This window comes from Sminthopsis crassicaudata, chromosome 1 (genome assembly GCF_048593235.1).
Source record: "Sminthopsis crassicaudata isolate SCR6 chromosome 1, ASM4859323v1, whole genome shotgun sequence".
Taxonomy (NCBI): Eukaryota; Metazoa; Chordata; class Mammalia; order Dasyuromorphia; family Dasyuridae; genus Sminthopsis; species Sminthopsis crassicaudata.
The window spans coordinates 500,622,424-500,647,204 of NC_133617.1; the positions used below are offsets into that span (position 1 = coordinate 500,622,424).

Here is a 24,781-nt window from a genome sequence, read left to right on the forward strand (position 1 = left end):
TTGCCAATAATTTTATTGTAAAGAAATTATAGGCTTGTTTTTTCTATATCTTAGATCAAACTAGTTTAGTGGAGAAAACATAGAATTTCTTTCAAAGCTGAAGAAAAAAAATAAAATAAGGAAAGGCAAATATGACTGAGAGATAACCTAGATTCAGCTCTCTCTTTACCTGTTGTCCCCTCCCCTATAATTCTAACAAGAAGTCACAAAATGCAGAGATTTAGCAATGATAGTATGAGGAAAAGTGAAAGAACCTGCTACAAGGAACTGCTCACAGGAAAAAAAAATTATCTAAGATTAATTCATGAACCTGTTTCACTATGCTTTTGTGCCTGACTCTTCAAATTTGTTCCAGTAGCCTGTGAACCCTGTAGCTCTAGCAAAAACCCATTCAGTCCAGGTGATTCTTCTCTTTTGTTATAGACCATAAAAAAGCAAATAAGATGAATTTATAGTAAAGAATAAAAAGCAAATAAGATGAATTTATAATAAAGAAAATAATAAAGATTAAATGTGAGAAAATTATAAGAAACTACTATATACAAATGTATTCCAGAAAATTAAGAATTCAAAAGATATTGATAAAATATAAAATATCCAAATTAGTAATATAAGAAAGAAATCTTAACCTAATCTTAGAAAAAGAAACCATGAGCAAATCAAAAATGAAGTGCCAAAGTAAATGTGTGTGTGTGTGTGTGTGTGTGTGTGTGTGTGTGTGTGTGTGTGTGTGTGTGTAATCTAGGCCATTTTAGATGAATTTACAACTGAATTCTATTACAGATTTTAAAATAATTGATACTTATAGTACAAAAAAACTTTTGTAATGCTGGAAAAACTGAGGCAAGATAGAGATTAGAGAGTTTTTAATATTTTATTTGGACTTCTGAGAGGGAGAAATAGAGTGGAGGCAGAGTAGAATCCATTCTACCTCCAGGGCTAAGTTGGACTTTCATCTCAAAGAATCTGGCATTGAATGTGAAATTCCAATGATTTTTATATATGGCTCCAAGTGATCAGGAGAGACCAAGGAAAGGGGTAAAGTCCAAAAATTGGTGAGCATGAGAATTTCCATGCAGGGACCATCAATTTGGTTCTGACAGGTTGGGGGTAGGACCATAAATTCTGATAAATTGGGAATGAAGGAGGTATTCACTAGAAACAGAAAGTCTGGAATTTAGAGATATGTAAGCATATCTCTTAGTAACTTATCTGCCTATGGAATGCTAATGATCAGGGCTCCCAGCCCTATCTCAGTTCTAATGTTCAGGAAGAGGGGTTGCAACCAGAAGGATTGAGGCAGAACAATTCAAAGAACTGATAGGCAGAATTTAGGGAAACTGAGGCAGGACAGTCAAAGGAAACTATGACACAACAGTCAAACTCTTTTTCTGACATAAACACATTCCTTATACACAAAGAAATAATGGATAAACAAAGAAAAAGAACTTTAGGTTTATCTCACTAACAAATATTGATACAAAAACTTGAATAAAATACTTCAAATGAGACTAAAACTATATATATATATATATTAAATAGTTCATTAAAATCAAATATCATTCATATCTGGACATGTGAATTGTTCAACATTAATAAATTAGCAAATTTAATCATAAAAGCAAAGTTAACAAAACATGATTTTTTTTCAACAAATGTAAAAGCCAAAATGTAGCATTCATTTGTTAAAAATACTTAAAAGCATATTTATGAAAGGACAGTTCTTTTATATGATAAAATATATACTTTTAAAACCGAGATCTAGTATTGTTTGCAATGCAGAAAAACTATTAAATTTTCCTAATACATATAAGAAGAAATAAAAATGCGTTCTCTAGCCCCCATTATTTAATGTAATTGCAGAATGTTGCTAGACAAGAGAACAAAGTTAATCTTACAAACATCAGCAAAGAGGAGGCAAAATTATATTTAATTTGAAAATTAGATAATGGTGGAAAATCTCAGAGAATCAATTATTCCAGAGATCATAGCAGTTGTGCTATTAGTCATTTCTGTCTCCTAGAGTTTTCTTACTCCATATTATAGAGTCATTGCATTGAGGCTTCTTTTAACATATGTATACATATCTTTTCCTTTGTCTTTATTGGTTTTTCCATGTGGTTTTCCTTGTCATTAATTCTTTCCTATCCCCTTATTATTTTTGCCATTCTTTGCTTTATTGTGAACATTTGTTGATTTGGTAGTGATGTTGGAAAGGAACTGGACTTATGATACACCTTATTTATCAAAGGTCACCTAGTTATTTTCATATGTAATACATCTAATAAATGTAATGGTTTAGATACCGCATATAAAGTGATTCAAGTGTCAGATGAATATAACCTCTCATAATAACGAAAATTTAACAATAAGCTAACAACAATTAGCATTTATGTAATATTTTAAGGTTTACAAAGTGATTTACAAATATCCAATTTTATCTTTGCAACAATTCTGGGAGTTAGAGACTATTATTATTTAATAGATGAGGAAACAGACAGAAAGAAGCAAAGTAGATTGCCCTGAGTCACACAGTTAGTTACTTAATCCTATAATTCTGTGCTAGTAAATGTCTGAGGTGCAGTTGAATCCAGATTTTTCTGATGTCAAACTCAGTACTTTATCAGTTGATCCACCTGACTGATTCAGGCAGATAATATATTCCAGTTTTTGAAAACATCAAATTATCAAAAACTGAGTTTTAAAAAATATATATCATATACATTGAAGTTTTTAAATGATCATTATATGAAAAAGCCACACTGTGTTATAAATCTTTAAAATACTGTATTAAATGTTTTATTCTGCTGGAATCACATAATATAAGAAGCAGCCAAACATTTTTAGTACATAATAATTGACCAATTTGAACTTGTCTAACAATTTCTTGAAAAAAAATACCTCACTAAATAATTGTATCAGATACACAGTATTTTAATAAAATTTCAATTTAAGATATAAATTCTCTCCCTCCTCTAGGTACTAATGGTATAGTTCTGTCTTTTTAAAATATTTGAAAGGAAATAATTTATCTGCATTTCATAAAATGTTAATTGCTGCTTCAAAGGACCATTTAAAAAACAATTATTAAATACTTTGATTACTTACTTCAACAGAGAGCTTTGGTGTTCAGTATGTATGAGGTAACATTATTAGTGCACTTTCACTGTTGGGAGGTACATGTAATTATTCAGTCTGTCATTGTTCTTTCACAATATGACAAAACTTTAATGAGAGCTGAGCTAAAAGTACCTCAGCACATTACACTGAAAACAGAGGTTAATCCCAGTTCTGAACTTCAGAGACCTATTCATCATCATGTGGTATTCATTTCAAGTAAGTGAATGTCATTAGTAGAGAGTTCTGGCTTATGTTAAGGTAGATTTCAAGTCAAAACAGAATTTATTACTTACTCCCTGTGCCCTGCTGGACTTTTCCATATGTTCCTTTCTGATATGTGAATGACAAGCAGTCATCAGGGTAGCTCTTATTAATGGCAAAAGGCGGAACTTCTTACATTAAACCTGAGCCTACCAGTATAGGGAGAACTAGTTAATCCAAATTTCAAAGTTATGGAACTTCAAATAGTAGTGGAAGTAAAGAGTATATCCTTTTTTGTTTCTCTTTGTACTGAGAAAATTCTTCACTGCAAACAATGTAGCCTTTGGTTTTAAAAGTATGGTTTTGATTATATTAAAGAAACATTCTTCAATGCCTGTACTTTTTAACATAATATATTTTGTCTTTTACATACATAACTATGAAAAGAATATGTTTTTTGTCTTTGTTATTTTCCTTGTTATAACTAAGCATCTAATGTGTCTTGTAATTACATCTGCATGTAATTTTTGTTTCTTAAATAATGAAAAATTCTAAGTTAATTTATCTGAAAAATGCTTTAGTTAGCGAGGCTTCTGCATTTTTATGAAAATTAGGGTGATCTGTTTGCATCATATGCATAGGTATAGTTCTGGAGTTATCATTTGAAAAGTGCCATTATTTATATTGAGTACTCCCTTTTTATTGGTAGAACCCTAGAATCTCTAATTTGGAAGGGGTTTCAAGACAATAATAATAGCTAACTTCTCTACAATGAGATTGCATGCAAGACCACATAAACAACTTGCTATTTTGTGCAGATGTCGCCTTGCCACTTTAGTAATTACAACACAGGTTGTCACGTTCCCTGACTTCTCAGGAAGGCCAAGACTCCCAGATGATGTCATGTCAGCCAGATTCCCTTGCTGGGCTAGAGGGTCTTGTACCTCACCCAGAGTTCCCCCACTATCTATATCTGTATCTATATCTGTATCTATATCTATAAACATACACAGAGAAAGTACAGATCTCTTTTCTTCTAAATTCTTTGTAATTCTGCCTTTATATTGTAAAGGAGATTGAGTATCAATCTTTACCATTGAGGAGACTAGGCATGAAAATATGTTTTGTTTACATATAAATTAAATGGGTTATATATATGTGTGAATATATACATATATATATAATGCAAATACATATACCTTTATATGTACATATAAAATTTATATTTACAAAAAACATGTATATTAGATATAACTTAATATAACATATAATTTATATATACTTATGTATGTGTGCTTAACAATGTATCAATATATTTATATATAGTTCTATAAAAACGTGTTCTATATAACACATGGCAAATATTTTATCAATATGCTTATATAATATGTTATTTACAATAGTTTATTGATATATGAACAGACAAAATAGCATGCATATTATGTATAAACTATATATCGAGAAGTTTCTGTATTTATTTTATATATAAAGTCTATTTGTATAAGACCTTCCTTAAGAGTGGAGACTAAAATTTCATCATTTCATATATAAGAGTAGAGTTGTCAGTAGTTTGCAAAAAGAGAAATTTGTGTCTTTTGGCTTCCAACTTTAAGAGAAAGGATATATGGTTCTAGATTCTTCATAGATATATGTCTCTGAAGGGAAAGAACTTTGGGAAGAAGCCAACATCTAGAGGAGCCAGCATCTGGATCATGTCCTGATCTGCAGCTTACTACAATAGACATCTTGAGAACTTTTCTCTTGGGTGACATCTGTGATCCTGTGATCTCTCCCTCAATTATTCTCTCTCTCTCTCTCTCTCTCTCTCTCTCTCTCTCTCTCTCTCTCTCTCTCTCTCTCTGTCTCTCTGTGTGTGTGTGTCTCTCTCTTTCTCTGTCTCTCTGTCTCTGTCTCTCTGTCTCTGTCTCTCTGTCTCTCTCTCTCTCTCTCTCTCTCTCTGTCTCTCTCTCTGTGTGTCTCTGTGTCTCTCTCTCTATCTCTGTCTCTCTCTTTCTGTCTCTGCCTCTTTCTCCCTCTCTGCTTTTCTTTCCCTTCTCCCTTTCCCCCATGTAACTGAGATAATTTGATCCCAGTAAAAGAGTCAATTCATTCTGTGTATTGTCTGGTAAACTCTTATCTATATAAGCTCTTAGGTTTATTTGTAATTCACTGTGATCTTTGTGTAACTGGCAATCAGTTAGAAGAGAATAAAGCTTAGGGCACTTTAACCTTATTAATTGATATCAGTCGAGAATGTAGCTTTAATTTAAAAATTATTTCCTCTAGACTAACATTATTTAGGGAGGTAGAATAGATAATATTCTAGCCCAGTACTCCCTCTTTGAGGAGAGCAGAGTAACCATTATACCAATCTCCTACTCTCCCCCTTCTCGTATTGGCAGGAATCAAAGTCTCCCTTGGCTAGGGAAGGTGAAAGAGACTAAAAAAATTCTATTCATGCTTCTCTTCAAGTCATATCTAGACAGACCAGTGTGGACACCCATAATTTGCATGGGCAGTATGTACAACATATGTGTGTGTATGTATAAATATACATATAAATACTGGTAGATATTTTAATGAAGTACACACGATATACACATTTACACAATATGATATTATATGCATGTATATACACATATCTATCCATGCATGATAACACATATATCAAGAGTAAGGCAAAGTGTTGGAGTCCGGTATTTGGCTGTTCAATCAGCTGAGGTTCCCTTTCCTCCATATTGTTATTCCCCACTCTCCCTCAACTTCAAACAAGGTCATTCTGATAAAATCTTGTTTACTGCTAAATGTTCTGAGCTGGTCCTGACTCAGAACAGTCCTGTTATTCAGCTGTGTAATTTACTCAGTTTTCTCCCATTTCTCAGTTTATGACTAGAATCCCTATAAATAAGTCAATCAATTCTGTCAGTACCCTAGAATTCTGGTCACTATATATTGATTATATGGGTCTAATTTTAATTAACTTTCTCAAGATTTCCATTATTTAACCACATTCCCCCTGAGGCCCCTCAAATCTTCTCCCCCCCTTCCTTCCCCCATTTTTATTGTTGCTTATACTCTTTCAATCTTCTTCTGTTTCTATCTCTGCCTGTCCCTCAGGCTCTCTTCTCTATACCACTGTCTCTCAGTCCCATTATCTGTCTGTCTCTTTGTTGTTTCTAAGTATACTGATAACTAACTAAAGGGGCAAGTTCTTGCTATGAATTATACAGCTTTAGTGCTACTCTCAAATTTACAGTCCTGAAATAACATCTGTCTTCCATGTAACTCTTGTAACTTAATAATTTATAACATTTCTCTTTTCATAGAGAGGCCACCTGGGACTTTTTAAGATGATACAATATATATCTTATAAAATCTATTCTTTCCTCTCTGTGGGAAGGTATAGCCAAAGAATGAATCTAAAATTAGGTGGTAGCAGCATGTCCTCCATTTTATAAAGTTCCTGAAGAAAAAGCTTGACTTTTAGGAGCATGGACTAGATTTCTTTCTTAATAAATTTATCAAATCATTTTTATATCATTACCTTCTAATTTTTATTAAAAAGCTAAAAACTAACTTAGATTGCTTTCACACAGATTTATACCATTATATATAACTATATCTAGATTTTCTCTTTCACTTTTCAAATTTTTACTAGATTCTCAGTATTATCAGAATGTAATAGTTATCAGTTTGGCATATTTCTGGAACAGAGTTCCTTCTTAGATATATGTGTATAGATCAGTATAAAACATCAGCATAAAAGAACAATTTGGAATGTAACAATGAAACATTCTAAATATTTTATTTTATTTTTTGAGCTTGAAACAATAATTCTTTGTAATAGTTTCTAAGGAAACTTCTGAAAATATAATTTATCCCAAGGTAGGCAGCAGGGGTAGTGTTGGAGAACAAAAGTGACTAGTTCTTTCCCCTTTCTCTAGGGAAAGAGATTAAATGTAATTTTATCTCTATCCATGAGCTGCTTTTGAGGAAGGACTTTCCTATTTTTAATCTAACTTTAATCTTTCTCTTCTGGTGAGGGGTTAAGATTTTTTTCCTCAAGGATACTATAGTGAGTACATTTTTCTCCCTTACCCTCATTCTCAGGTTTGGAAATACGGTGAGCCATACGAAGATTAAGAGAAAGGGCTCAATAGTTTAAAAGCAATGACCCCATCTTAATTTTAAAAGCTTTAGAAGGTTTTATAATTATTAGTAAAAACAAACATAGCAGCTTATATAATTATTAATAAAAGAAATATAGCTCCTTGAGGCCCTAAAGTTGAAGGCTGCAGACAGAAAATTGTTAATGACAGAAAATTATTAATACTGAATGTATTACCTGCCACTCCCTGAATGATCTTAATAATGTCAGAATATCGATAGCATTCTCAACAGGATAATGTCAATTAGGTTAAGCTGAGTCAAACCTTAAGTCCCAACTTGACATTTTGATTTGTGGGAAAGTCCTGTTCAAGCTGTATCTGGAACTCTGATGTTCTTGCTCTTTCCATTCAGCTTCATGGCATAAAGAACAAAACAACCAGAATAAAGTGGGTTTTCCTACTCAGATAACTAAGGATGACTAGGATCTTACGACCAGGGCTTGCTATCTCATGCTGCCTTTTTTCCTCTTTCTTCCAAGGGAATATAAGAGTTTCCATGGGCCTCTGGTGTGGGAATTCCACTCTGCTTTTGGTTCAGAACCCAGGGTCAAAGCTAACCTTTTTGCCTACTTTTGTAAACATATTATTAAGGTAAGGAATGATGAACAATAAAATCCCATTCTGGTTTCTTATCTGTTGACAAGGCCTTGCTAAAACCCCATTCTGAGTCTTTATCTGTTGGCTATATTTTGCAACCTTCATCCCAAATGTAAGCCCCTGTTCTTCACTTGTAACATCTGTTCACTTGCTGACTGAAGCCTAGAATTTCAGTATATAAATTCTCCCAACCTTCTGTACTTCATTAGACTCTCTTTGACCTGATGTTACTTGTAGAATGACTTCATCATTCTTTACAATACAAGAAACTATTTCCTCTAGAGATAGCTTAAGTATCTCTCTGCAAGAAGAGACATATATTTATTAATTACAAATGTTCAGTGGTCTTTTCTTTCTTCCTTTTCTGTATCACATTTTTGTTCAACACTCCAAAATTCTGACACAAGTTAAAACTCAAATCTTATCCTTCATATCCTTTTCTCCTTTATTTTTACCTTAAAGCATTTTCTCCATTTTTATTTTCAATTTGCTTTTTAAAATTTAATCTTATTTTTCCATTAACAAAAATTTATTTTATCTTCTCACATTTCCCTTTCCCTTAGGATGAAAAAAGCCCAGATTTGTTCATATATGTGTGTATGTGTGTGTGTGTGTGTGTGTGTGTGTGTACCCAAGCAAAACAAATGTTCTCATCAGTCATGTTCAAAAAATAGATGTCTCTATCTGTACCCTAAAGTTCATTGCCTAATAGGGCATAGGTAGGCTATTTCATCATGTCCTCTGGAATTGCAATTAATCATTGCATTAACCAAAATTCTTAAGTCTTTCACAGTTGGCTTTCCAATGTTATTGTTATTATATAATAATTTTTCTGTTCACTTTACTCTGTAATGGTTCATAGAAATCTACTTAGATTTCTCTGAAATCATAACCTTCATGATTTTGTAAAATGTAATACTATTCCATTATATTAATATTTTATAATTTATTTATCAATTCCCTAACTGTTGGGCATTCTTTTAGTTTCTAATTGTTTGCCAGTACAGGAAGAGTTGCTATAAATATTTTTTATTGATGAATTATTTTCTCCTTTCTTTGGGGTATAGACTCAGTAATGGTATCATTGGGTTAAAGATATGCACAGTTTAATAACTTTTGGGGGCATAGTTGCAGATTTCCAGAAGAACTGAACAATTTTCAGATCCCACTAAACAGTTAATGAATGTACCTGTTTTCCCCTAGATCAGCCAAAATTTGTCATTTATCTTTTTTGTTGTTATTGTGTTGATGAATTTGTCAATTTGATATATGTGAGGTAGATCCTCAGAGTTAGTTTAAATTGTATTTATCTATTCCTTATAACTCCTAACCCTTTTCTTCATCCTCATCATGACATCCAATCACTCTACTTTTTAGTTCTTTCTTAGGTCATCAGCACTGTCCTGGCTATGCCCTCTTCTATATCCTATCTCCACCCTTTGGTGAATCAATTTAATGTTATACAATCATTTACATTTAAATCCTTTGCTGCACTTTTTCTTACAGGAAGCTAAAAGGAGTAGATGGGGCAAATTCTATTATGCTTCTGTTAAAACCAAAGTATTCAGAGAAGACAAAAGCAAAACTGTATTGATCAAGAGAGAAATAATGAAACAATAATTTAAATGGCAAATGGAAGGAGTGTATTTGACTTTAGAGATGATAGGGAACTATTAGAGTTTATTAAGGAAGCAGGGTTTTCATCATTAGATCTGACACCTGAGTGGTCAATGGACTGAAGTAGGGAGACATGTGTTAAGAAGACTAACCAATAGATTATTGCAAGAGTGCAGGGGCAGCATGGTGGTGGCAATGTCAGAGGAGGAAAAAAAGGTGAATGTGAGAAAAGTTATGAAAGTAAAATAGTTAAGCTTTGGTAACAGATTAGATATATGGGATAAGAGAGAGTGAGGAGTAAATGATGTCACCTATATTGTGAGCTTGGCTGAATGGATGGTTGTACCCTGGTAACCTAAATAGTAATAGAGAGGATGGGAAGAAAGATAAGTTTAACTTTAGAAATGTTAAGTTGAAGATATATTTCTACCAGGTATCTAGTTGGAGATATTACAGCATTATTCTCATCTACTAATTTAGTAATCCTGTCAAAAAAACAAATGGGGTTAGTCTGACCAAGTCATGCTGTTTTTTTAATCACCTGTTTTCTCTCCAGGTATTTGCTAACCATTGTTTTAATGATCTGTTCCAGTCAGGCTCATAGGCTGTAGTTTAGAGACTATTTTCTTCCCCTTTTAAAAATCAGAATATTTGCCTTTCTTTAATTTTGAAATATCTCTCATATTTTCCATGGTCCTTCAAATGTCACTGACAGTGGTTCAGCAATTACATCTGTCTGTTTCCCTCCTCTCTTCTCACAGTACATAAGGTTGAAGTTTATCTGGGCTGAGTGACTTCAATTCATCAATAGCAGCTAGCTGTTCTTTTACTGTCACCTTTCTTATCTTAGGTATCAAATCCCTTTTAATCATTTTTAGTCTGTTATTTCCAGTTAAATGTCATTTTACCTTTCAGAACTCAGAGAAACAAAATAAGAGTTGAGTAGTTCTGTTTTATCTTAGTCATCAGTTATTCCTGTTCCATCTATCTCAGGTAAAAGTCCTATCCTCTTTTTAAAGTTCCTTTTTCTCCAAAGCTATTCCTTCTTCTTTTCATTCATTCATTCATTCATTTATTTTGTTCATAATGCCCCTTGCAAGTCTCAAGGCATTCAGAATTTAGCTCTCCTGATACTATTAAAGGAAAAAAAAAGAATCATACAAAATAAAGTATCATATTCATCTTTCCATTTCAATTTTTAAAATTTAAACTGCTTGGTGAGTTTCCTATGTATTCACATTGTTTTCTTCAGAAATACCATTTTTTCCTATTCATTGGAATAGTTTCCTCTTGTTTCTTCAGAAATTCCTAGACTGATTTCCTCTGAGTATTTAATTTCTATACTTTCATTGAATCTTTTGAAATTTATTTAACCTCGAGCCTAACATATATGTCTAATTATGCCCAGATTTCCTTTCCTCTATTACAAATTAGAACATTCATTTCCTGTAAATAGTCTCATCCTTTCTACCTTTGCCATCAGTTTTTCCTTCCCCACTAATGAGAATCAGATCTAGAATCACATATCCCTTTATTACTTCCTCTCCCTTTTGAAGGATAAAATTATCACCAGAGCTAATCAAGAAATTACCACTTCTTCTGTTCTTGGCATCTAGCAACTATCTGGATTTGCTATATCTACTATTGCTATAGTATATTTTTGTACCAGGCTTATTATCACTTTCCCAAACTTCTCATTGATTTCTTCTTTCTGCCTAGAATATTCCAATTACAAAATCATTTCTGTTTCATCATCCTTCACTTCTGTGGTTCTTGGATTTCCTCAAAATGAGTATACTTTCTTAGCATACAATATGACATCCTGCACCGTCACTCCCATTGCTCATGCTATTTCTTTTGAATAGAATCTTATTAATCCAGAGATATATACAGTTCATAATCTTATTCCATCAAATCTCAGTGACACTTGTATATTCAAAAATTCACCTTTTGTATTAATTAATTTTGTTTTATTGCATAAACTTTAGATACTTGTATTTAGACATTTGAAACCAGGGGTTTTACTACTTTCTCTTTTTCTTGGATTTTGCTTTACAATTGGAATTCTAATTCAGGACTCTGAAGTTTTTAAAGTCAAATATTTATAATTTTTTCTTCTGACTATTCTTTTAATTTCTGTGGCATGTGGGGAGCCGATTTGTAATTTGCATTTTAAAATTAATTTACATTTTGTGTGAATTAGATTCTGCAGTTATAAAAGACGAATAAACCAAATGATGCATAAATCATTCCATTTCAAAGATAACATATAGTTCTTGTGTTTAAATGATCCAGGTTTCAGATATTTCACATTACTGGTTACCTAGTTACCTATGCTTTCAGTGAAGAAGAATACCCTCTTAAGGTGATGGGACTGATGATTACAGACATTATAAATCTTCTAGGTATAAGGGAAGGAAATCTATTTTTCATACCTTTGATATGAATTAAAGGATGCTCAAGGCCACCTGCTTAGAGCAGGAGGTGATCCATCACTAACCTCACAGAAACTGACCTCCATCAAGAATTTTTGATAGGTTAAGTGCCTTTCCTTTTTACATCATGACTAATGACATTCTCATTATTTCCCCCAATTATTGTATGTATCTGTTCTGGTTATGCACTCCTTGAGGAATCTGTCATAAATGACTAAGATGACGGAATTATGTCCTTTGAGATAAGCATTCATATTTAAGTTTTCTTGCCACCCTCCCCCTTCCTTTTTGAAAGGCTTCTTTATCTGCAGAGACAGAATTAATTTTTTCTTTTATGCATTAAAGACAGGATATCTCTTAGAGGCAAAGTCATGTTTTAATTTCCAGCTGATGATTCTTTTATGAATAATTGAATTCTATAAAGTGCCAAAGAAATTAAACTGAGGAACAAGGAGTAGAGTGTTGTGTCTGTCTAAGCCCTTGATACGATTTCCAGTAAATGGTACTGTTCTGGTTCAAGGCACCTTTTGTCTTTCCCATTTCCCCTAAGAAATCAGCTTTGTTCTCAGAGTAGGTTTCATGTGCATCCCACTGCAGGTAAATTTCAAGATGAATTGTCATCTGGGAATCTTTCTACTGTAAAGTGAAAACATAAAATGAAAACTTAAATTCATCTAGTATCAAAGCATGTTAAAATTTTACATTATAATTTCAAGTCAGTTTTATTCAGTTGAACATATATTTATTTAGAGTTTATTATATACAAGATCCTGGGAGTGAGATTTACTACTACTATTCTTTTGAGATTTCCATGGGAAACAAAGTAGTATAATATAATAGAAAGAAAGCTGGCTTTAATAGCCAGAAGATCCAGCTTCAAAAGTGACTCTTGACATAAGTAATCCACATGGACTATGTCAAATCCCTGGACTTTAGTTTCCTCTCCTGTACAAGAAAGAGATTGGGCAATTTGGAACTATGCACAAAAAGCTATTGAATTGTAAATACTATGATCTAGAGATACCACCTCTAGTCCTGCATCCCTATCTTTTTTAAAGAAAGAGGTAAAGAATTTATTGCATAAGTATGTTGATAGAAGGTTTTTTTGGTAGTAGGGAAGAACTAAAATTAAGGTGGTGCCCATTAATTAGGGAATAATAAAACAAATATTTGTTTACAAAATATGCTGTTAAAATTTTTGAAAGGATGTTTTCAGAGAAACCTGCAAAAACTTAAATGGATTCACGCAGAATAAAATCAACAAAATCAGGAAAACAGTGTATACAATAACATTAATATTGAGAAAATTAACAAGAATTGTGATCAATGCAATGATCCACTGTGATTTCAGATGACCAAAGATTCAGAAGGGTATTTAGATCCCAAGAGAGAAGCCATGAACTAAATATATAGATTCAGACACATTTAAAAAAAATATGGCCCAAAGAAAGTGGAAACTGAATGGATGCCCATCAATTGGAGAATGGCTGAATAAATTATGGTATATGAATTTTATGGAATATTATTGTTCTATAAGAAACAATCAGCAGGATGATTTCAGAGAGGCCTGGAGAGACATGAACTGATGCTAAGTGAAATGAGCAGAACGAGGAGATTATTATACACAGCAACAACAAGACGACTCTTAAGATCCCTTCTAGTTCTCAGGAATAGAGATACTGACAATAAAGGAATTATTACGATGAGAGAACTTGAAAGCAAAATTTATCATGGATAGGTTAAAATATGGATCATTAAAAGTTAATTGCATAAGATTCTCAGCATGTGTCATGCTTCACGTATGATATGCTCTTTACTAACATTTTTCCATCTTTGACCGTATTAAAATTTTGTTCTGTCTTATGAGCTATATAGTTCATATGGTCTTTGGAATCTTTGGCTTACTCAAAAATTGCTTTTATATCCTATTGATTGATCTTAGCCAAAGACATAGTTTAATTTGGATTAAGAGGCAGCACAAAATTCTCTGACATCACTCCCTTCCTAACTGTTTTTTTCTCCTGAGAACTATTTGTTGAATTCGATTTAGAGCTTAAAGCAACCTTAGAGATAATCAAACATCCTGATTTTATAGGTAAGGGAACAAAATCCTAGAGAGGTTAAGCGATGAAGTTAAATTTAGGTCACTCAGCTTGCAAACAGCAGAAGACTAAAGCTCTCTGTCTTTAGCTACATCAAAGGTTCTTAACTTGGGGTCCACTTACCTTAAGTGGCCCAGGGATACGTTTTAAAGGGATCTATGTACATGGATGCAAAAAATACATCTAACTGAAACTTAGCATTCTTTACAATTATTTAACAACATTATTCTGAGAAGTATTACATAACCTTCACCAAACTGCCAAAGTGATCCATGACACAAAAACGGTAAGCACCCTTATATTTCATTGTAAATTTAAATATTGATCAATTTTTCCCCCTTGCTTTTCTTTAGATCAGAATTTATAGCATGGATGGGAAATCTTTGGACCATGAGTCATTTCTGCTGTTCAATGCATTCAAGAGCTTTTGGGGTATATGATTATTTTTGTCTATGGTAGCTAAATGCAACATTATTCTAAAGCTTTTAATATTAATTCCCTAAAAGACCACAAAGTAAAGAATTTATTTTTGAAATTAAGAAAGATTTTCTTTGCAAAATAAACTTCTGCCCTCTCTAGATGGGGAAATTAATTGTTGTTGTTATTTTCTCCTTTGTTAAGAGATTTTAAGAACTGTATCCAGGAATTAATATACTTCCTAAAACAATTATGGAAATGCTTACCTTTTGTTATCTTTTTCTTTCAGGAGCTGGAAAAATATCAACTATGAAAAACTCAAAATTATAGAATAATTAACAGTTTTACATTGTGCCTGTGCCTAATTTAAAAACCATACTTAATATTTCTCCTTCTTTCACATAGAAAAAATTTTTTTTCTCATGCAGCTTGACTAGGAAAAAATATTCTGCTTTAAAGTAATTACCTTATGGAAATCAACTAAGTTTCAATAACCAGAGGTAAGATTGCCCAATATATACAAAGGAAGTGTCTAGGTCAAATTGACAGTCAATTATCTGCTGTTAAGAGAAATATGTTTTACAAGGGAGAGTTAGTGAGGGAAACCCTGAGAAATGAGAATCTCACATCTAACTGAGATGCCCTCAGCATCTGGGAAGAATTAAGAAGATTCATTAGGGAATGGGAACTATTATACTGACGATTAGAAGTTGATATGTCAGATTATGCTGAATTCTTTAATATTAGTGATCAAGTGTTTCTGGGGGCTCTGCATGTGTGAAGTAAAAGCCAGGATGATTGATTCAACAATTATTGAATCCAATGATTATTTATTGAACAGGCATTCTTGTAAAGGGCTGAAATCTTAAAAGGTGTGCTTGAATCAGACAACTGAGAACTTAAGGCTAAATACCTATTCCACAATGACTCTATTAGCATATGTTTGGAAAAATGGCCCTTCTGGCCATCAGTGCCTACTCAATTTTTGGTGTATACAGATAATCATAGACAAGGATTAGAAGGTAAGGTGAAACAAGCCAGACTTCACTTTGCCTTAGGACAAGGAGAAGAGGCTGAAGACACGTGAGCCTTGTGACAGTTTGTCTGTCTCCTTCACTTCTCCATCTAAAGACCAAGGACTTTTACTTATCCTGACTCTGGCTGTTCCTGAGGCCTTCAGGGAGCTAGTCTAGACTTTATATTTTGGTGCCCAACAGGTGAACCAAAGATCCTAATTTCATTGAAGAAGTCCCCAGTGACCAGGAAATAGGATGAGTACTTTAATAGACAAACAGGGAACTTACTTTGTTAAGAGCCTAAATTAGTAACTCTCATTTTCTAGTTGAAATGGGGCATATATTAGGAAAAAATTCTCCTTCACCCCCACCCCTATCCCCAACCCCAATCCCACTCTGTGAGAGATCTACAGGAAGCATATTCAGACTGATAAAGAGACAGGGTTTTAGTGTAACCTGGGAGCAGATTGATAGACATTAGAATGCACGTCCCCTTCAAGGAAGAAGAAATACAGGCAGATAATTGGAAACTAGTAGGAGATCAACTATGTGAATATTACAACGATAAACGTCCTGATTCAATTTCTAAGGAAACATTCTATATGTACAATGCAATACAATTGGCCTTAAAGAATCCTGCAAGTTATAGAAAAAAAGAAACATTTTAAGAGCAGCCAGATGAAGAAGTGTCAGGAGAAAGAGGATGAGAAAAGAGAGATTAATGGAAATAACACAAGAGGGCATGAAAAGTTAAGTGAACTTGAAGGGCATGGTGATTCTCACTCTCACAGCCCAGCTTCAACTCCTCCCACATGAGAGCAGACCCTTGACCCTCCCCCATCAACTTCACCTTCCTGGGTGGAGGGAGGATGAGGAGTGGGAGGGACAGTGATACCACCAGCACCTCCTTCCCAGAAATCACTCCCTCCTATGACCAGATTGCAAAAGGCAGTACTTAAAGCCACAGAGGAAGGGCAGAATACAGCTAATTTGAGAATAGAAATGTATCCTGTGATTCAACAGTTTGACTCTTCAGGTCAAGAAAGCAGAAGATACACTCCTTTTGATCTAGAAATCATCAAAGACTTGAAAAAGGCTTGCACTCTTTATGGAGCTACATCATCTTATGTTAAGATGTTATTACATAATTTGGCTTATGAAATTTTAACCCCTAGTGACTGGAAATCTATAGCAAGGTCATGCTTAGAACCTGGAAAAAAACTTGTGGCTTTCTGAATATAGTGAACTCTGTCAGATACAAGCCCAATGAAAGAGGCAAACTGGAGTTAATATTCCAATCACCTATGATCAATTAACAGGTGTAGGTTCTTATGCAGAAACTTCAGCATAGAGTAATTACTCCAGAGCAACAGATGAGCAAATTGCTTCTGTTGCTATGAAAGCATGGTGTTTTATCACAGGTAAACAGGACAAAGGAGAGGCCTTTACTAAAATAACACAAAGGTCACATGAACACTTTGCTGATTTTGTGGGGTGTCTGCAGACAGCTGTCATACGAACTATTGATGAAAATGCATCAACAGAAATTATGACAAGGCAACTTGCTAAAGAAAATGCTACTGAGGTTTGTAGAAGAATTATACTGGGACTATGCAAGAATGCTCCTTTAGAGGAGATCATAAGACACTGTGCCTCAGTGGGCACAATGGCTTTTATAGCCAGGCTATGATGCAGACTTCCCAAGATCTGAACATGGGAAGACAGGGTCCCTTTTGGCAAGGGACTTCCAGAGAAAGACTCAAAAAAGCTTTCATTGTGGTAAAGTAGGGCATCTGAAAGCTCAATGTTGGCATAAAGACAGAGTGAGAAAATAGGGTGGGAGGACAAGACCCCAAATCCCATATCTAAAATGCAACAGAGGCTTCCATTGGACATCAGAATGTAGACTGATTCAGGGAAACGGGATGAGGGACCCAGCTCCATAGTCCAAGGCAAAAAATACTTGGGGCATGATGGCAGCCAATGCTACAACTCAGACAGCCTTTAAAAGTTCAATACCCAGACATGACCAATCAGCCAGGAAGTAACCTGATGGAAGAAAGGGATTACAATTGGGGAGAATAGAGTTGTATGCAGCTGGGACAACTGAGATATCCTCTGGAGATGTGAAATCTGTTCTCTCCAGTCTATGGATCTCTTGCCTCCAGGCACAGTAGGCTTGACCATTTCACCTCCTGAGAGTATCTCCAAAACAGTGTTCATCCATACACTGATGGGAAACTGGGGAATGTGTAGATAATATCCCAGTCATGAATATAGGTAGACAGGTGACTTATCACCCAGGAGAAGTAGTATTATCATGATACTGGTGATAGTTACTCAGATTCTGACTTCTAGCAACAAAATCCAGGAATATTCTGGACTGCAGCAGTTACAGCTGACTGACCTATGCTCACTATCTATATAAATGGCAACCCATTTGAAGGATTGGTAGACACAGGTGCAGATCATACAGTTATTAGAGGTACCAACTAACCAAGTCACTGACCAAAAATTAAGGCAGACACCTACATGTCTGGTGTGGGAGAATCAATAGCAGCTGAAGTTAGTGCTATCACTTTGAGATGAACTTTTGAAGGTGAAACAAGAGTTTTTACTCCTTTTATAATTGAAAAAATCCCCATCAAACTGTGGGGAAGAGACATTTTACAACAATTAGGATTACAAATAAGTACTTCAGTTTTTTGGGCAGGGCCTGCCAACACTTTCACCCGTTCCTATTCAGTGGAAAACTGATACACCAGTGTGGATAGAACAGTGGCTCTTAGCCAAAGATAAAATTCAGACTTTATTAGATATAGTACAGAAGTAACTTGACCAAGGGCACTTACAACCTTTTCTGAGTCCTTGGAATTCCCCCATAGTTGTTGTAAGAAAGAAATATGGAAAATGGAGGATGTAAATGAACAGATGGAAACTATGGGAGCTCTTCAGCCTGGACTTTCATCTTCTTCTCAGTTGCCTAGAGAATGGCCTCTTTGGTTATAGACATTAAGGATTGTTTCTATTCTATCCCTTTAGATAAGGAGGATATGAAAAGATTTGCCTTTTCAGTGCTCAGTGTTAACTTAGCTGAGCCTTATAAAAGATATGAATGGACAGTTTTGCCACAGGAAATGAAAAACAGCCATACTATGTGCCAAATATATGTTGCTCCTGCTCTTACTACAGTAAGAGAAGCATTTCCAAAAGATGTTAATTACATTACATGGATGATACCTTGGGATGTGCATCTGAGGAACAATGTTAGAAGCATATCTGCAAGAGACCACAGAAACATTAATGAACAAATAATTGCATATAGCTCCAGAAAAAAATTCAAAGACATGCTCCTTTTCAATATTTAGGAAATGAAGTATATCCTAAGGTGCTTACAGTACAAAAATTTTCCTTAAAAACAGAGAAGATAAACACCTTAAATGACATTCAGAAATTGATAGGAGATATCCAATGGATGCATCCAATTTTAGGCTTGACTGCCTTTGCAATCATTATATGACATTTTAAGGAAAGACAGTGCTTTAAACTCACCACACCAGATTACAAAAGAAACTCAAGAGGCTTTGAGAGAAGTTGAACTGGCTTTATCCAAAGTGGTTGAAAGAATCACTCAAAAAACCTTGGAAAAAACAGTTTTTGCTACAAAAGAGGACGCACAGCAGTTCTTCATCAAGCAGACAGGTGGAACCTCTCTGCACAACTAGAACAAAGCCTTACTCCTTACCCAGTGCTTGTGGCTAGAATTTTATTAAAGGCTATTAAGAAAGCAGTACAATTATCAGGGATAAGACCTGACAAGATATATACTTTTTATACTAATGCACAGATTAATGTATGCTGTGAAACCATCCCAGAGTGGCAAATTTTGTTGGCCAAATCTTACACATGGATCTCCATTAAAGATAACCAGACTATTACATAATTGGTGATGGAATTTTTGAAGAAAAGCTTTCTCTTAAAGGACCAACTCTCTTTACAGATGCATCCAAATATAATATTTGTGCTGTATACTCTTGTGACTTAACTATAGAGAGAGTAGTAAGAACTCCTCTTCAATCCACTCAGCAGAATGAATTGTATGAAATCATTCTAGCTTTTACTTATTATCCAAGAGATATAAATACAATATCTGATTCAGCCTATTCAGTAGGTGTGATACAAAGAATTGCCACAGCCCAAATAACATTTGTACCCTCTAATATATATCAGCTCTTTAAGGAACTTCAAGAGCAAGTGAGAAAGCATCCAGGTAAGATTTATATCTTGCATGTCCACTCTCATAGTGGACTTTCAGGTCCTATTTTTGATGGTAATTCAAAGGCAGATAGACTTCTAACCATGTTGGCCAACCCTTCTTTATTTCAAGAAGCCCAAGAATCTCATTCTAAATATCATCAGGCTGCTGGAGCTTCACATTTACAATTTGGAATAACAAAAGAGGAAGCTAGGAGCATAGTAAAAGCCTATATAGCTTGCCTTCCTTTCCATGTAGGAGGCTACACTCCCTCCAGGGAAGAGCTCTCATGGTTTAAGACCCAATAAAATTTGGCAAATGTATGTGACCCATTATTAATCTTTTGGTCATCTATCTTTTATCCACTTTGTAGTAGACACCTTTTTAGGATTCACTTTTGCAATACTGGCAACCAAAGAGACAGCATGAGTGGTCACTGAATTCCTTATATAAGCATTTGGAATTATGTGTGTGTCACAAGCAATAAAAACAGATAATGGACCTGCTTATACTTCTAAACATTTTTCACACTTTTGTGCACAGTATAAGATTTTACACATCACTAGCATACCCTTTAATCCTCAAGTACAGGCAATAGTAGAGAGGAAAAACATTGACATGAAGACACTCCTCCAAAAGCAAAAGAAAGGGGGAGCCACAGATAACTTTTAAATTTAGCTCTTTATAGTATTATCTTGTTGATTTTTACCAAGATGCACTGGCTCCAGCAGACAAGTTTTATAACCCACTGGAAGACAGTGTCTAGTGTGAGCAGCTCCACTATCTTTAGATAATCGCCAGGTGATATGGAGAGACCCAGAAAGTGGTGAATGGAAGGGACCAGATAGGTTAACTGTTTGGGGGAGAGGGTTTGCTTGTATCTCTACAGATGGAGAAGGAATCAAACAGGTGCCAATGAGCCATATTTGCCTTGTCCTTTGGACAGAGACGGAGCAGACACTTGAAATGAAGGAGAAGAACCAAGAAACATCGGGTGGTTCCAGAGATTGTGACCACGACTGAAAGAGCATGGCAGTTATGGCAATTGACTCATGGACATCAAAAATTGTTGGACTTCAAAACCCTCAGGAATCATTAAAATCTCTGAGACATAAAAAGATTGTTGTAGGACTTGAAAACCCTCAGGAAGCATTGGATTCTCTGAGAAATGATGAAACGGTTGTAGGACTTCAAAAACTGCAGGAATCATTGGATTCCCTGACACATAAAGACTCTTGCAGGACTTCAAAAACTTGTGGGGATCATTGGATTCCATGACAAATGAAGTAATGGACAATTGATTGGTTTTGGACTATCTCTTGGCTGCTGAAGGAGGCATATGTGTGATTGTTATTTACATATCCTCCTTCTAGGACTTCTCAAAATCTTTTGATTTATATTTTTTATTATATCACTACTTGCATATATAATTCATGTTTGTTACACCATATTGAGCCTGCATCAGCTGTGGAGAGAGTCATCATTGATAGCCTGTGCTTTATTGCTATGTGCTTCTGTAAAACTTCCCATGCTGATGAGTTTGTGCATACCTGTTTCTAGTAAGACTCTTCAGCCCAGAAAACCGCTAACAATATCTGGCTTGACTTCCCCACTTCCCTTTGGTGTTTTTCATTTTTCTCCTCCTGAAAAGTCAGGGAGAGCATGATTATCTCCTTTTTAATTCTTTCATCTCCCTTCTTGATAAGTCAGGGGGGCTTTATCACCTCCTTTTTGGTGTTTTTATCTCATTTCCTGAGAAGTAAGGGAGGTCTGATCACCTCCTTTTGGGGGGTTTTACCTCCCGGAGAAGTCAGGAATGGTGTGACCACCTGTGTTCTAAAACAAAAAAAAAAAGTGGGAGATGTAAAGGGCTGAAACTCTTAAAAGGTGTGCTTGAATGAGACAACTGAGCACTTAAGGCTAATTACCTATTCAACAATGACTCAACATATGTTTAGAAAAATGGCCCCTTCTCACCATAGGTGCTTGGTATATACAGTATTTGGTGTATACAGATAATTATAGGCAAGGATTAGGGGGCAGCTAGGTGGCGCAGTGGATAGAGCACCAGCCTTGAATTCAGGAGGACCCGAGTTCAAATCTGGTCTCAGACACTTAACACTTCCTAGCTGTGTGACCCTGGGCAAGTCACTTAACCCCAGCCTCAGGGAAAAAAATTTAAAAAGGAAAAAAAAAGAATTATAGGCAAGGATTAGAGGGTGGGCAAAACACGTAGACTTCATTGCACAGGACAAGGAGAAGAGAAGTTGGTGGTAAGCTTCCTGGTGGTTTCCTGTCTCCTTCACTTCTCCTCCTAAAGACCAAGGACTTATCCTGATTCCGGCTGTTCCTGAGGTCTCCAGCGAGCTAGTCCAGACTTTACACATTCTATATTGATGTCAAGTATTGGATGGGGAGGAGGGGGAAAGGGGAAGCCTGGATCAAAATAATTCCATGGAGAATGTGGCAATTCAACTGAACTTTGATTTTGTTAAAGTTTAGTTAGGTGGTTGCTCTGTGATTGATCTGGCTCAGGCCAATCCAAGGAAGTTTAGGTTTGATAATAAAATAATATAAGATACTCATAGGGAATCCAGGAGTTAACAAAAGGGCATTTACTTAGCCATAGCAGTAGAAGACTATTCAGCAAAGAGATTTATTGGGGATATCTGGGTTGAATCATCTGGGCTTACTCATCTTGATCTGTCAGCTGACCATCTAACAAGGCCTAATAGGAGTTCCTTATAACTATTTTCTACTTAGATGATCTCCTGAGCCAACTACATGTTGGACAAAATACTTTTTGTCTATTGTGATGAACATTGCGATGCTAGTGGGTATGTGGCCTGCTTTTATGCAAATTAGAAAAATAGGTAAATTAGAAAATATTTATTGATTAAACAATTTTTTCCCTCCATAGCTTCATTGTTAATGGATTATAAATTCGATTCTAGGTCTCTTTCTAAGAATTCTTAACCTTTTCTCTGTGAATTTGTTTAGATATACATACATATGTATATATATATATATATATATATATATATATATATATATATATATGTGTGTGTGTGTGTGTGTGTGTGTGTGTATACAAACATATGTGTGTATGTGTGGAATTAGTTTACAATTATTGGGGCTTTTTTGTAATCTTATCTGTTTTACTCTGTAAAGGAATCCTTTGGCTTATCAGAGCTCATCAGATTGTTTAATGGGTCCATGACACATGTTAACAAAAATTTGAAGAACTCATAATTTAAACAGAAAAATCATTTATTGGCTGGGCCAACCACTAATGGATACAGAGAGGCCTGTGAGCACTGAGATATCAAGCTTGGGAGTTGTGGGGAGAGTAGATATAGGATTATGGAGTGACTGGGGATATTTCTGCAGAAGAACTGAGTTTTTTTTTTTTTTTTTAAACAAATAGGCTGAAAAAATTAAGAAAGATGGCTTCAAACCATTGTCAGCCCTTTCCCTTTAATATTAGTATACTGGTATAAATTAGACAAAGGAATTCTTATATGAATTTATATGAGATTCTTTGCTAGTAACCAAAATATGTCTAATTCTGTGTTATTTTCTGATCCTAATCATTGAATTTCCGCTTTTATTCTCTCTCTTTTCAAGACTCTGAAAAAAAAAAGTGGCCAACTATAATGACCTCAATAACCTTCCTACCACACTAATAAAAAATAGTAGGTGGCTCCCATAATACTCACTTAATAGTGGCTGCTGAGGATCTAATACTGACCAGCTGAATAGATCACTTCATGTGAGAGGATAATAATGATACAAGGAGACTGAGAGGCAGTTGCATTCTCTGACCTCTCTCCTGTTCCCTCTTGCCTCCAATTTATTTCATTACCAATCCACAAGCAACATATGCATCAGTAAAAGCTGATTTGCAATATCTTCAAGTGTGAAGGTTTTCAGAGGACTGGTCTGCCCCTTCAACACTTAGTCATAATCCTTAACAAGTAGGAGAATGACTTGTATTCTTACAAATTTGATTAAGTTCTCTCTATATTTGAAAAATGAGGACTTTACCAGATACGTTGTCTATAAAAATTGTTTCCAAGCTTTCCCGCTAATCTTGCTTGCATTGATTTTGTTGTTGCAAAATTTAAAAAAAATTAACAAAATCACAATTATCCATTTTGCATTTCATAGTTTTCTCTATCTTCTTTTTGGTCATAAATTTTTCCCTTCTTCATTGATCTGCCAGGTAAACTATTCCTTGCTCTTCTAATTTGCTTATTGTATTATCCTTTATGTCTAAATCATGTACTCATTTTGACATTATCATGGTATAGGGTATGAGATGTTATTCTATGCCTAGTTTGTGCCATACTATTTTCCAGTATTCTCAGCAGTTTTTGTCAAAAAGTGAGTTTTTATTCCAGAAGCTAGAGTCTTTGGGTTTATCAAACAATACATTAATATAAGTCATTTGTTACTATATCTTGTGCACCTAACTTATTCCTCTGTTCTACCACTCTATTTCTTAGCCAGTACCAAATAGTTTTGATGATTCCTGCTGTAAAATATAGTTTTAGGGAGCAGCTAGGTGTCGCAGTGGATAGAGCACCAGCCTTGAATTCAGGAGGACCCAAGTTCAAAGCTGGTCTCAGACACTTAAGACTTCCTAGCTGTGTGACCCTGGGCAAGTCACTTTACCCCAGCCTCAGGGAGGAAAAATATATATATATATATTTTTTTTTTCCTATTAATTCTTGTAATGTTCTTCTCTAAATTGTAATGTTCTCTGGGAGTACGTTTCTTGGGGAGCTTCTGGGAGTAGCCTTCCTTTCAGTTCAGAGTAATAATCACCCCAAATGCAACCAGGAACTAA

General features: G+C 34.8%; 1 long non-coding RNA gene across 1 annotated transcript; it reads left to right on the top strand.

Moving 5' to 3' along the window:
- Positions 1–8,025: 8,025 nt before the first annotated feature.
- Positions 8,026–22,133, top strand: LOC141555081 (uncharacterized). Its single transcript, XR_012486066.1, has 4 exons — positions 8,026–8,081; positions 14,595–14,673; positions 14,948–15,158; positions 20,876–22,133. It is a non-coding gene; the product is annotated as an uncharacterized LOC141555081 (long non-coding RNA).
- Positions 22,134–24,781: the final 2,648 nt, after the last annotated feature.